At 39.9% G+C, this 15,639-nt stretch overlaps 1 protein-coding gene across 3 annotated transcripts in view; it reads left to right on the forward strand.

Moving 5' to 3' along the window:
• Positions 1-3,050: 3,050 nt before the first annotated feature.
• The window catches only part of LOC137274658 (protocadherin beta-3-like), a 46,688-nt gene continuing 34,099 nt past the window's right edge, over positions 3,051-15,639 (forward strand). Inside the window, exon 1 of one of the 3 annotated variants that reach the window (XM_067807976.1) lies at positions 3,051-3,115. The gene's annotated coding sequence lies outside the window, so the exon portion shown is untranslated. Of the gene's footprint in view, positions 3,116-6,317; positions 6,339-12,640; positions 12,759-15,639 lie in introns of those variants that run through there. The other 2 variants (XM_067807977.1, XM_067807975.1) reach the window with 2 other exon arrangements.

Here is a 15,639-nt window from a genome sequence, read left to right on the forward strand (position 1 = left end):
TGATACGGTGTTAAACAAGACTGTATGACATTGATTGTACAGGATTAATATAGGATTGTCCAGATAGTCACAAGGACTGGGATATACACGTGTTGAAGCAGAAATTGAGGAGAAAATAAATACTAGAAATACATACTGACCTAGAACAACCATACGTATATGGTTTCTGAATCTGTGTTTCATGGAGTATATGTCAAAACGAATGCGAAAGCCTGATACTGTGGAGATGAAGACTATTCTGCACTAACATATGAAGGTAGTAATGCGTATATGTTGTATCGGTGTACAACACGGGAGTCACAGTAAGCATATATCAGTTGTGCTGACTCAAACTTGATACTATATTGTGACCGGCGGCGCATAACAATAAAAACTCAAATTTGCGTCTTCTGCATGTAATGTCAGATAGTTGAAAACATGGCTAAAGCAGCCGTTGGTTTCCAAGAGCGTGTTATGATCAAAATACCCATTAATAACTGCCTAAAGGACACCAGGTACCAAGAGTTTAAAGCAAAATTATAATGAAGATCTTATCAATTAGATTTCGTCCCGAATCGAAAATCAGTTAACGAATATCAGTACCGTCATGCTCTTTCAAGAGGACAGAAGAGCAAAGGATACAAGGCCTGATACGTGGAATGGTTATTGGGGTCATAATTGAGTTTGTTACTTGCTCAATATCGTCCAAAGAAACACAGTCACGCTGTTCGATCATCGTGAAGCGTTATTGAGATTAGCCAAATAATACTCCCTAATGGAATTACAAAGAAATATGTGTCTGACTCATTGACAAGGGTGTCACTGGAATAGGTTATTCTGTAAAAAGGACATGAAATATATCAGACACCCGAACGTCGGGACATGGAACCATTCCCATTGGTTTCTGGCATACACATTTTACTTTCAAAGTTTCTAAGTTCAAACAAATTTTCCAGATGATGGAAAAGAGTATCTGTTGATCATTGCGCGTTTTGACAGTTATGCTGTCTGCGCTTGTATAAGTTCTATTTCATAGTTGATCACTGGATTGCTTGGTCAAGACACGGTTATTAACAGACCGCTGCCATGTAACTGGAATATTACTGAGTGTGGTGTAAAACTAAGCTCACTCACGCACTCTAAGTCATACAAAGGTAGAGAGTGTTAGAACCGACAACCTCTGGGCTAACAATCAACTGGGGTGCCACCAGGGTCCAGGTCAACAATCCTAACTTTGGATGCATTGCCCAGGTCACCTAGCATAACTTTGGATGCATTGCCCAGGTCACCTAGCATAACTTTGGATGCATTGCCCAGGTCACCTAGCATAACTTTGGATGCATTGCCCAGGTCAACTGTGACCCCGATAAACAATCATAATTGTGGAGGTGCCACGGCCCAGGTCAACGATAATAACTGTGGAGGCACCATGGCCCAGATCAACGATCGTAACTGTGGAGGTGCCATGGCTCAGGTCGATAAACATAAATGTGAAGACATCTCGGCCCAGGTCTGTGATCATATCCGTGGATGCATAGTGCATGCCAACGATCATAACTGTCGAGGAACTACGGTCCAGGTCAACGATCATAACTGTGCAGGTACCAAGGCCCAGGTCAACGATCATAACTGCGGATGCATTTTGGAGGCCAACGATCATAACTGTGGAGACGCCACGACCCAGGTCAACGATCATAACTGTGCAGGTACCATGGCCCAGGTCAACGATCATAACTGTGGATGCATGGTGCAAGCCAAAGATCATAACTGTGGAGGAATTACGGCTCAGGTCAACAATCATAACAGTGGATGCATGGCCCCGATAAACAATCATAACTGTGGAGGTGTCACGGCCCAAATCAACGATAATAAGTGTTGATGCATGGCCCCGATGATCGATCGTAACTGTCATGGTGTTTTTGGCACATGATCGTCATCGTAGGGGCGTCCATGTCAGATAGCAGATCGAGTGAGTGAACGAGACATCGTGTAACGAGAAGACGTTCACAAGGTAAAAGCCTTGAACAGTGGTTTCACGCCAAAGAACCAGATCTACCAAGTAAAATATGTTTGCTTGATCATAAAGTCTAATTGCAATCACCGAAAGTATAGGTGACCTTTCACGAAAATTCAAGACACCTTGTGCTAGTATATGGCCGGTTCGTAAACAGACACTGTCCGACATGATTACAATGTCATTACCTTAACATACGTGCATATGTACTCGCAGAATCACGGAACACATGAGAAACGTTCACTAAATTCCATTATGAATAATACTATGACTGCAGCATGCTTTACCTGAGTCATATGTCACAGACACATTATCAACCAAACAGATACAGGGGAATTCAATTACGAGATTTAAAATATCACTGGACTCTCATTCCTCAAACAAACTAATCATCATTTCAAATGGGCAGTCTCGAAGTCTAACTTTAAGAGGTCCATCTCTACGGTATCACTAGCAGTTGTCTAATTACCTATTGATTTTTACCGTAGCTTTGGCGCTGGGCGCTTGGGGAGAGGAACGCTATATAAAAGTCCTGTCATAAAAACGATAACAGAAACAATATCAATTAAAATTTCATTAGATTCAGAATCCAATAAATATTTCAAGACAGCCTAGCGGATGAAGACTGATAGCTCAGTTGACATGTTGCTCGACACCTTGAAGCCGCAACGAAAAGCATGTCTTTAATAAGGGACGAATATTATAACACTTTGGACTTGTATTCTAACACTGTGTGATAACGAGAGAACCCGTATGGAGACGATACGATAAGACTGAGAAAGAGACAGTAAGTTACAATTGTGAAAGATGAATCAGGCCCAGTTGAAACTAACGAGATACTCAACAAGCTGGTGAAATCGACATCAGCTGTTGATTTCCTACAATGAAGCTATCGACAATGCGAGGACAGCTGTTTTGTATACAAAATACGCACTGGGTTCATGCTACAGCTAACACACAATGGCAAGTCTCAAGTGCGGTTTTTTGTTTTATTCAGATCGATAAGCAGCCTCTGTGAACGGTGTCCTGTCGTCAACGTGATAATATATGTTTGACAGTTCAATTCACTTCGTACGGTGTTGGGATATGTCCATGCTGTTGGAAGCAGATCCTCTATGGAAGGTAAAGACTTCAGTATTCCTTCATGCTTTCTCTTGCAGTCGCTCACGCTTGCCCGAGTTTGATTTATTACACACTGTGAATTATGCTGTCGCCGCAGAACAATTGTGTTTGTGATCGGCAGTTGCAGAACAATTGCTTTTGACAATAATTAATATCCGAAAATTGATTACCAATAATACCTGACAGGAAGGCGGTTCCGGTAGGTATTTAGTAATGTACTATCAAATGATATGTTCGGGCGACCATGACACGCTGCTAGCGATCGCTCTCAATACGCTCCACCGTTATCTTGACATGTTGATGTGTGTTCTTTACAGCCTTGTGCATTGCAGCTAGACTGAACTTATGTTTGAGACTTTTAATTTCTTACGTCGTATATATGAGATTCGTTTTTATGCAGACTACTGTTAGTCTGGTAACGCATCGATTCCAAATTATGCCCCAGTAAAAGGGAATTGAAATTCGTTTGCGAAGATTTCATCAGAGCAAACGTGATATCCAATAAATCTGTCAGACACATTGGGGCCTTTTGTCGGTGATTCCAGTCCAAATCTAGAAACTGTTTGAATGAGTTGAGACCGTTACTTGCTAACCATCTAAAGATTTGTTTCCTGTTTATCGACAAGTGTATATCTTTTGTGTACATTGGTATGGTTTAAGGAAAGATGAAGTGTGTTCATTACATTAACAAAAGGGCCACAATATATCCCCAGGTGAAATCTAGGGGTGATATGTCAATGGGTTTGTTTGCGCGCATTCAGTGAAATTCCGATGCTCTCAGGCAGCGAAAAGATGGACTGAGATGCATGGCGACACAGGGGATAGGCTCAGGATAGCAACACAGCAATACATCTGTCTGACGTCTTTCTGGTTCCGGCAGAACATTTTCATTGTAGACTTAAGTTCAAGTTCTCAGATATGAAACAACGTTACAAATATATACAATAGAGAAGAAAGTATTTACGTAGCACTGGTTTGGATTTAAACAGTCTCGTGAACTGTCATGAATTGTTAAAGATTTGAGTGACACAGAATCTGTTTGCAGGCAAACTTTTTCCCTCAGTAGGGTTATAGTTACTATAGTAATGATCATGAGGTAGAAGTGATTCGTCTATCGTTTCTACTAAAGTGTTCAGCGTACAGCCTTCTTGTCACTCTGCTGGATACTGACACAGCACCTAGTCTAGTTGTTATAATCAGCGATGACGGGAACGACAGTCTACATCACCCAGTTTGAAGCTGCAAAATAAGAAGGTGTAAAATGTTGTTGGCCTATGCAGTAGTTGTTGTCATACTTGCTTGACTGGTCACGCAGTCAAAGACGTTGCGGTTCGGTGCGCCGAGTTGTCTTACTTAGCAGCATACCTAACCCCTCCCAGTAATGGCCCATTTGTTGAACCTCTCTACGTCACCACGATGTTTCCTTCACGCCCTGGGTTTGTAAGATTAGAGTCATTCTGAGTTCCAGGATGATCTGAAAATGTCGGCTCGTGAACACCACACCCATACCCATGAATCGTCTTGTAAGTCTCGCGAGGCGCTAATTCTAGCACTAAACTGGTTCACGGCCCCCTTTGCGTGCTCCAACTTGCGAGACAGGGACCAACCTTTTTCCACTGTCAGATTTCCGTTGACAAGCATATGTTCGAGAACCTGTTCAGGTTCTAAATTGCGCGAACGCCAAAAGTGACTTTACTACACTGGACCAAGTGTACGTAGTTTGTCATCGAGAGCAATAAGGTCTCGGGAAGGGGTGCATAAGGGCTGTATTGTAGACAGTCTTGTAGAAGCCAAACCGTTCATCACCTAAAGAATTTCCTCCCACCTGAAGATGAGACACAAGACAGTGTAACCGGATAGTGTTAACAAAACGCTGGCCCGAACTCGTGTACTGCGTAGTCCATATTTGTCACGCAAAGAAGACAATAGACAAAAACCTTGTACAACGTTACACCAAACATCTTTACTGAGGCACTATGTGTTTCAAGATCTGTGACAAGACTGTGGACAACATCCGTCATTATCAACTCAAATATCAACCGAAAGCAGCTGAAGATGAAGGTCGCCGCAGCAGGAAATCGCGAATAGTTCAGAGACTGCCACAGTATCATTGTCCAACATGTACACTGTCGTTACTATGTTATCTGAAATAACTCACAAAAGGCCCAAATTGTTGAATACCAGCTACACTTAACATACTGAGTTTTGTGACATATACTTCGTATATCCTCTGTCATACGACTCACGTGGTCTATCCTCTCCGTCTTGACTTCTGTAGATGTAGATGGCATAAAGTGTTCTCAAACACAAGTACCCCTCCACACCTCTCACCCTATCTCACACGTACACCCCGGCCCCCTCGCCCATAACAAAATCAAATAAATCAGTTAGTTCATTCAGCGACTGTGTTGTCGTTGTATATTAAAATATAATGACAGCGATATAGTCGGCATGACGTTAATTCAGGGTGTCATTCATGGTTTATCAGTATGGGCAATGGGTTGGTTTCAGCTTCGGTAGAGATCTGCGGCTCGATATCTGCACTTCCGGCTCCAAGTAGACCCAATAACAGACATTAGCATTTTTGATAAGCGAACCGCTGTCGAAGAATTAAACATACGATGGACATTTCTCCGAAGTAGGTCATCGCGCTGTACACTTGGTACCCAGCTGGTGTTTTTGGCGAGTTAACCACAACACACCACGACGACTCACGAAGCATTCGTCCATGCGCACTCTCAAAACAAGGTCTCCGGAGACAGCTGTGATGGCACATAATTGTTTTTACATTGGAACGAAAAGTAGTTTTACTTTGATTGTTATTTTTGTGTGCAGCTGCAATTTGATGTTGATTTTGAAACAGGAAATTGCTCACCATGTCAAATTGCTTTCATATGTGTGTATGTTTTATATTGAACGCGTGACAAAGACGTGATACATAGTTTTAATATCGAAATTGTTTGTGTTCCTAGAAGCGCAGAGTTCTAATGATATCGCTCTGTATGGTATAGATTGGACGGGTAATATTACAATAACTGGCAATAATATTGCAGTCGACGAATTCTCACACTTTCTGTATCACTCGTAAGTGTGTTGCGTTTGTGTGCTATGTCATATCGGATAGTCTGTAAGATGAAGCCATTGTCTCCTAAAATAGGACATACGATGGGACGTGTGGTTCGGTTTACATCGCCATGAACAACGCGGTTTGCATGTGCATGTGGTATGTAGTCAAATAACTCCATTTCTTTGATTGGTATTTTAGAAATTGATGGGATGAAGAGTGAGGACAATTCTTGAAAACTACATTAGAATTTTATGCCTAAACGTTTGCTGTACAGAAAACGGAAGTCCTCTTACTTCAAATAACACGACTGGTAACTAAAGGTATATATGCTTTATGCCGTGATGTCAAAATATTGTACAGCTTCGACAAACGCACGATGTGTGATGATGTGACTTGTGTCTAGCTTAGGGACAGAACATTGTGTCACACATGTCTGCTGATACAAGTAGAGGTTCCTATATCGTGAAGCATATAGGAGGCCCTTTACGAACACACTGACATACTGAAGATCCTACGAGAATGTCACATATTGACACATATACTAGGTATTACAGGAACAACACATACAGACACATGTAAGAGGTACTGTAGGAATGACACAGGGTGACACTTGTAGGAAGGACACAGGGTGACACTTGTAGGGGACCATACATGAAAAGCACCTAGTGACGATCCAGCTAAAGGTTATTTGAGAAGCCCAACCCGCACTTGTCACTGCCTGAACACTACCGTCACGTCACCTTAAATCTTAGAAGCATGGGATGAGAGAAGTAATTATAAACACCAAGTTGTATGGAAGCCTGAAAGGTCAAAGACATCTATCATGCATTTTGTGCTGCGGGTGCCATGGCAATGTCCAGTCGATATTTAGGAAGCATCGTGTGATGTATACATTCCAGTCTGAGGCCGGTCAAATGTGTTGTAATGTGTCTTTATTACCATGCTAGATTTGTATCACATCGGTTGTACCGATGCGTTGTTACTTCGTGCAAGGAAAGAAATTGTTTTATGATATACTGGTGTATAGTTTCACATCGTGTTTTTCAATAATGTGTTTTTTTCTAAATGTCACTGGATCGGATGAACGAGTGGTTTTAGTTCTACAACTGTCTACTGTTTGTCGTAAATAACGTTATCGGTACCACAAAACTAGCCTTATACAGTAACGTCTTTTGTCCCAAATAAATTTGTTGAGAAGTATCAAGCACACGTGACTCCAATTATTAGAAATGTGAATTGTGGGTTATCTACCATCAAAGGATCATTACTGCTCACCGCTGGTTTCTTCCCTTCTCGGTTAATAACAGGGTTATATTGTTGTAGATATATACTCACTCACGTACTCTCTTACTTGATGCACTTCTACTGATGCATTGATTATTGGATACACTTCTATATTTCCATTGTTTATTGGATACACTTCTACTGATGCATTGATTATTGGATACACTTCTATATTTCCATTGTTTATTGGATACACTTCTACTGATGCATTGATTATTGGATACACTTCTATATTTCCATTGTTTATTGGATACACTTCCACTGATGCATTGATTATTGGATACACTTCTATATTTACATTGTTTATTGGATACACTTCTACTGATACAATGTTTATTGGATACACTTCTACTGATGCATTGATTATTGGATACACTTCTACTGATACATTCTTTATTGGATACACTTCTACTGATACATTCTTTATTAGATACAAGATACACTTCTACTGATGCATTATTTATTGGATACACTTCCACTGATGCATTGATTATTGGATACACTTCTACTGATACATTGTTTATTGGATACATTTCTACTGATGCATTGATTATTGGATACACTTCTATATTTACATTGTTTATTGGATACATTTCTACTGATGCATTGATTATTGGATACACTTCTATGTATACATTGTTTATTAGATACACTTCTACTGATACAATGTTTATTGGATACACTTCTACTGATGCATTGATTATTGGATACACTTCTACTGATACATTCTTTATTGGATACACTTCTACTGATACATTATTTATTGAATACACTTCTACTGATGCATTATTTATTGGATACACTTCTACTGATACATTCTTTATTGGATACACTTCTATATTTACATTGTTTATTGGATACACTTCTACTGATGCATTGATTATTGAATACACTTCTACTGATGCATTGATTATTGGATACACTTCTACTGATACATTCTTTATTGGATACACTTCTACTGATACATTCTTTATTAGATACAAGATACACTTCTACTGATGCATTATTTATTGGATACACTTCTACTGATGCACTGATTATTGGATACACTTCTGTATTTACATTGTTTATTGGATACACTTCTACTGATGCATTGATTATTGGATACACTTCTATATTTACATTGTTTATTGGATACACTTCTACTGATGCATTGATTATTGGATACACTTCTATATTTACATTGTTTATTGGATACACTTCTACTGATGCATTGATTATTGGATACACTTCTATATTTACATTGTTTATTGGATACACTTCCACTGATGCATTGATTATTGGATACACTTCTACTGATACATTCTTTATTGGATACACTTCTACTGATACATTCTTTATTAGATACAAGATACACTTCTACTGATACATTGATTATTGGATACACTTCTATTGATACATTGTTTATTGGATACACTTCCACTGATGCATTGATTATTGGATACACTTCTGTTTATACATTGTTTATTGGATACACTTCTACTGATGCACTGATTATTGGATACACTTCTATTGATACATTTTTTATTGGATACACTTCTACTGATACAATGTTTATTAGATACACTTCTACTGATGCATCGATTATTGGATACACTTCTATTTATACATTGTTTATTGGATACACTTCTACTGATGCATTGATTATTAGATACACTTCTACTGATGCATCGATTATTGGATACACTTCTATTTATACATTGTTTATTGGATACACTTCCACTGATGCATTGATTATTGAATACACTTCTACTGATACATTGTTTATTAGATACACTTCTATTGATACATTGTTTATTGGATACATTGCTACTTATACACTGTTTATTAGATACACTTCTACTGATGCATTGATTATTGGATACACTTCTATTGATGCACTGGATTTAGTTTATACTGTTCCATTGCGTACTTGATATACGTGCACTGTTCAGTATTTACTGGATACACCTTGCACTGTTCCATTGTTTACTTGATATACGTGCACTGTTCAGTATTTACTGGATACACCTTGCACTGTTCCATTGCGTACTTGATATACTTACACTATTCACGGTATTTACATTGATTATACAAACAATGTGAAACTCATCAAGCCTTTGGACGTAAATATAACTCGTAATGTTTACTATCATTATATAACTGAAATAGAACTGAAAGGGTATTCGGATACGTTTCGTCTGAGAGTTTCAAAGAAGACAATTCTCAATAAAAATGTACGCTACATTGTTTCTGCAGAAAGATAATAAATACATTACTGTACACTGGCTCAGTTATGTGTTTCCCGTTGAGAGTATAACCCATAGACAGAAATGACTATAGTCCGTCATAGACAATGTGGTCGGTGAAATAGACAACAGCGCTGTGACTATTGTCTCCGGCACACGAAGCGCGGCAACAGTCAACATTAGTCAGTAACTGACATCAGCTGCACATAGATGCTTATTGTCTTCTGGTCTGTGGATCATACATTACCGAAACAAACGGCGTGTGACCACCCATCCCCTATAGCTATTGCATGCAGATTTCACGACCATCATGCCAATTACTATTAACACTGACCTACGGCGATGACACGTGCCAATTACAAGTGAAATTGATGCAGTGCAGCACGAAATAGATTCTTTTCGTCTCGCAATAGATGTCATGTGTGTTTGACATATGCAAGACCTTAGGTCGTTCATTTCCGTATGTGGCGGTAAGTATAATGATGTAAATAAGAAGCTGGGCTTTGGTAAGGCGAAAATGAGACACCGTTCTATCATTGCTCCCACGATAGTATGCAATATTCAGAGAGAAATCGATATCAGTTTAATGGACTCCGGGTGGGGAATGGTGAAATAAATTTGTCAGGAACTATTGATATAAAAGGTTGTACATTTACGGCTTTAAGCCCATCTGCTGTGTATATATGCCATGACGTGTATTCAATAGCATACATCTCCACACAACTGGGAACAGTTTTGAACCATGTCCCTCAGGGGATGGTAGCGCAACTTTGTACGGAGGCACAGTTAACTGTGCGAACTGGGTGTATTATTTACGTAACGGAATACATTACAATGGGCATAATACTACAGCAGAAAATACTCATCACGCCGTCTCTCATAATGGCAGCGAAATCAATGTCATCAGTACTGTCATTTGTATAAAAGTTTAAAACGGGTTTGATACAATGAAGCAGTGCGATCAGTATCAATACAGTCAGAACGGTGCCTTCACCCAGCGCGCCAATAATACCATCAAAAACACCTGCAAGCTGAAACGCATATATTTGTGTATAGAATTATTGATGTCTCTAAAATCTTTTTTACACAGATGGTGTTTTTCTATGCAAATGTTTTGGTTTTGCATTTGTCTCTCAAACCGGACGCTGCAGATTATTCCTAATCTATACCTCAATCACATTTTCTGTCGGGGAACATTAAAACGAAAAATAACTTTCGTTTGTAAGGGGTACGTAGTTGCCCGCCTAAAGCTAAATTGTGATTTTTAACTTTTCAATCACCCGGTTACACGTGTATCCGAGGATCCTTGATCGACGGAATGATAGTCTGGTAATGGGTAAACTGAAGACCTGATATTTGAGGGAGTAACCCTCCCGTCAGCACCCTCCCGTCACCCCGACCGGAGCGTCCATTACAACACTGTAACCCTGGTGTCGTATCTGCCGTGGTTCATTACCATTCAGGGCAGTGATGACCTCTTCTGACATCTCAGTATTGAAATGTGACATTTAGTGGTTCCCAATACTCACATTTATTGGACGTTGAGACATTAACATCCACATGAAGCAGCCAACTAATCCTTAACGACATTCGTCAACTCTATCGCCAGTTTGTATTCTCTCATGGCAAACGTACGGCCTTTCCCACCATGGTCTGGGTATATATTTGAATATAGATGCCTATAGATCTCGCTATACATTGTGACACCGTCATCCCGTGTGTCCACAACAAACGGAACCCAGTTTGCCAAGCTTTTATAGACCATTACTATAAACACACAACCTGGTCATTAAACTGTTCGTTTTCCATCATGCATTATAATAAATGAATGTAACCAGAAATTATCATCAACAGATCCTGACACAACTGTATAACGAGTAATTTACGCGTGCATGCATTGCTGGCATTTAGGAAAGTTTCGATTTCCTGTAAGTGTTAGTTACATTATATTAAGTTGTAGTTTTGATATACTAATAAAACTATGTAAATAAACCCTGCTTGTACATAACATTAAGGGTATAGGATCATTTCGTTTCCGTTGAGAACACGACTTAATCGATATATCAAATCTTGTTCCAGAAACTCTATATGCGAAATTGGATTTTATCTTGTTAATGCATCTTATACAAGAAACTTTCCTTTGTTAAGTGGTATAAAATCTGTGCATAGCTTCGCACAAGGCGTTAAATTTCCCATCGTTAGTGTTTAGGCTCTACAAATGTATTTTATTTCACACGCATTCGTCCCTGTGCGCGACGTAATCGTGGTAATCTAGTGCATTCTTGCTTGTATTCAATTTATTGTTGAATTTGGCCGTGATTGCATCAAAACATGCAGCAATGTTTGCAATTCAAGTTTATATTGCAGGAAATAAAACAATTATATTAGCGTGCAGGACTATTAGCTTTGTTAAAATGACACGACTTTAATCCCACCCAACACTCTTTAGAGATCCCGTAGACATATGTCGCTCAAACTGCGCCTATCTTCTATTGTTGGAAGTGTGTCATCAAATCCTCTTAGAAAAGATGCTACCGATTTGGAGCAAGCCTGGGGGTATACTAACTCCCAAGGGACCTAGCCGAGTTGCTTTCAGGGATGAAACCCACCACGACATTACCTAAGCTGAAGGACAGGTCCAGTTTAATAACGTGCTCCACGTCCATCCTGCTGTGTTCATGCCTTTGCTCTAACGGAGCGAGAATATTACACGTTATCGACAACAGGTACGATTTGACAGGAGCAGGTACATCCTCCCTTAACCCTCTGTCGGGATGAGCCATGCACAGGGAGACTGGCTAATAGTCCCCCGCGATTGAATAACGTCAGTCCCCCCGCGGAAGCCCCCCTTCCATTCATAGGCCACGCTGTCAGTGTTAAGCGCCGTCTGATTGGCTGAGCACGGGAGCTCGCCGTGAGTATGTTTGGCAACCGATGGTTCACTTTAGTAGAGTATAGGGAAGCGTAGAACGAGCGGCTAGTTGCAAGAGAGGATAGCTTGGCGTTTTGGACTTTAATATTTTACGAGTGGTACTCTTGCCGGGAACAGCTTGACAGTGTGTCGGTGAGTGGATTAATATTTTAGCGCGCGAGGTGAGGTTTTCGTCTCGCTCTAACTCACACCATATTAGTATGAAGTTTCTCATGTGCTTCAGAAATCAATACTTTAATGTCTGATGTTTTTACGAGTGTTTTCACGACAGTTGGCGAGTGCTGTCTTTAGGATAATTTATTTCCCTGCCATTCAACAAATTATTTTAAAGCTTTTATTGAAGGAAATTAAGCCGTGATCGACTTGCAGATAGTAAAATATCAGTATTGCATTCAGTGTTTTGTGGTTTTCTCAAATATGAGTTAGATGATATTGACAACCATAACATGCAATCGACATGTGTTGATTTCAAGCACCAACTGATCGTCTATTTCTGTAGTCGTCACAACGGGCAGTGAGTTGTCTCATGTAGCGTAAGTTGATCGAAGCGTCGTAAATCGCCGCAATCCGTATTTCTCCAATGTACGTTTTTCTGTCATACCAGAAGCGTTACCCTGCTTCGTAATTGTTATGCACGGGTTTTACAATTATTTATAGATTTTAAAATACTCATTAAACGGCCGCTGCACCATCTGTTGTAGTTTGTCGCCACTGCAATATACCGTGCCAACAATAGGAATGGCTGACAGCTCATGGACATGTGTTAATGTCTGCCTGCTGGGGACACTGTTTTGCTTATTAAAATATTCTCTTTACCAATGATGATGAGGGGTGTATTATAAGATGACTGATGGTTAAACTGCATCAATACTGAATGTCATTGGCTAAAGCCACCGCATTGATTGACTGTCCAACTCGTCTGTAACAGGCAACTCATTATGACAGTTTGCCTTTGACCAAATGTTAATGTCGAGTCAGATAAAAAATAATACATTAAAAAAACTTTGAAAAGAGTGACATCATCGCTAACAATCTATTAGCAGCCCTGTGTGGACTTGAATAAATATCACGCATGTATTTTCTGTAATTAACTAATTATCCCAAGTTAACATGAATATCAGTTACGAATGGTAGAAAGACTTCAGGAAAGTGTATGTTAACAATGCATTTGCTGTGCAGTTATGTCGCAACTGCTCCAGAAAAGAGACACGAGTCCTTCAGATGACGTGTAGAAGAGGCTAATGTTTCAAACAAAATGTCAACAATGTACAAACACATCACCAGGATGGACGACATGGGGCGGATTTAAACACGACATCCTAGAGTTTGACGTATTAATCCGAATATATATCAACGCTCCACAACCGTAAAGCCCACCCCCAAACAAAATGGTCACGGGCGTCTAAATCCAAGATTCAAGAAACAATATATCTTTATTGCAATCAAACCTTTGAGTTTCATTTAGAAGTCGGAGTGGTGAACAAGCGTGATAGTTCTGTGGCTATACAAATTCTGTATTAGAACATGTGCGACACTTACGTGTAGATGCTTGCTTTAAAAGCAGTGCTTATTAATGAAATCTGAGGCAAACGTATATAAAACGCCAACATCGGGGAACAATACACACGTGGGCGCACGGGACGAAACTGTGATGAAAACTGTACAGACACGGCCGCTGAAAACTGGCGATAACAGGCCTTCAAACAAAATACAAAATTGCCCTTTTTGCGAAATAATGTTAATCACATCAATATGATTTACAATATAACTAATGTGAATACAGAGTAACATCCCTAAACACACGTAACAAGCCAGCTCGTATTAATCTATCGTCGATACTCCAATCATCGTTATTGACAGATGTCTGCTATGTTCAGGTTCACTTTTCACTTTGTTTCGTATGAGTAAATGATAATTATGCAAACTGTAAACTATGAATATGTATCATGCCCGAAAACCGTAATTCAGTAAAGCAGCAAAGTCAGTGTATCGGTGTTTGTCAGTGTTCGAGGTATCGGGTTAATATACAGCCTGCTGTATGTCATTTCCATATTGAGTTACACAGGGGCGATTAGCGTGCAGCCCCGCGAATCGTTGCTTGCTGTCCATGCACTTTAATAGCACTACCGTGTCACGATCCACTGGCCTTTCGTGCTGTGACCGCCGGTATTAAAAAACACTGTGTCGGGACTACCGGTTGACTAACGAGTACAATATACACATACTGAAATATACATACATGTACCTCCCGAGCTAATGGATCTCGTTGGCAACGGCAAAAATAAAAATCGATATGTCTATTGTACCTCCAAAGAGACGATACATCGTACAGACAACACATCCTCAGAAAATCTATATGTAGGTGAGATATTTGTACAACCGAGACATATGTTGTGAAATGATGGCTAGTGATCAGCTGATCCTGTGTTTGTAGTGTAAGTTATACACCATAGATTGATGAACTAGTGAGCCTTGCTAATCAGCCAGTGCTTTAATGCCCCACGTGGGTAGCTGGATAGCTGTGTTTTAGTAACGTATAATCCCAGTTAGCCAATGCATTGCACGGAAATACTTCCTGGTCGATAATCTGTTTTTAAGTTTGATTATAGTTGAGCTTTGTTCGAGGAGGCGGGACGAGCAAGCATGTACATTGCTTTCTCATACGCGCGGATTTCAATCAATCACCGATCGATTTTTCGGTTTCTTCTTGGTGTGACTATTAAGCGGGTCTGTCTCAGCTGATGATCCAGAAGGAAATTGACTCATTTCTTTCCTATCCGGTGGTTGTAGACACGTGTCATGTAGGTATGACACTGGCTGAAACTCATACCGTGTACATTTCATGTCTGTAAGTGATTAAAGTATGATTAGCTAGCACATGTGGAGTCAGACTCGAACATCAAAACACGGGATCTATTTATCCATCAGTCTATCCATATATCGTAATCATTCCTTGCCAACACGGTTTGTCTCGCTAGCGTCTTTGTGTGGTGAGCTTAGAGGGTCTGTCATG

This window comes from Haliotis asinina, chromosome 2 (genome assembly GCF_037392515.1).
Source record: "Haliotis asinina isolate JCU_RB_2024 chromosome 2, JCU_Hal_asi_v2, whole genome shotgun sequence".
In the NCBI taxonomy this organism is placed as follows: Eukaryota; Metazoa; Mollusca; class Gastropoda; order Lepetellida; family Haliotidae; genus Haliotis; species Haliotis asinina.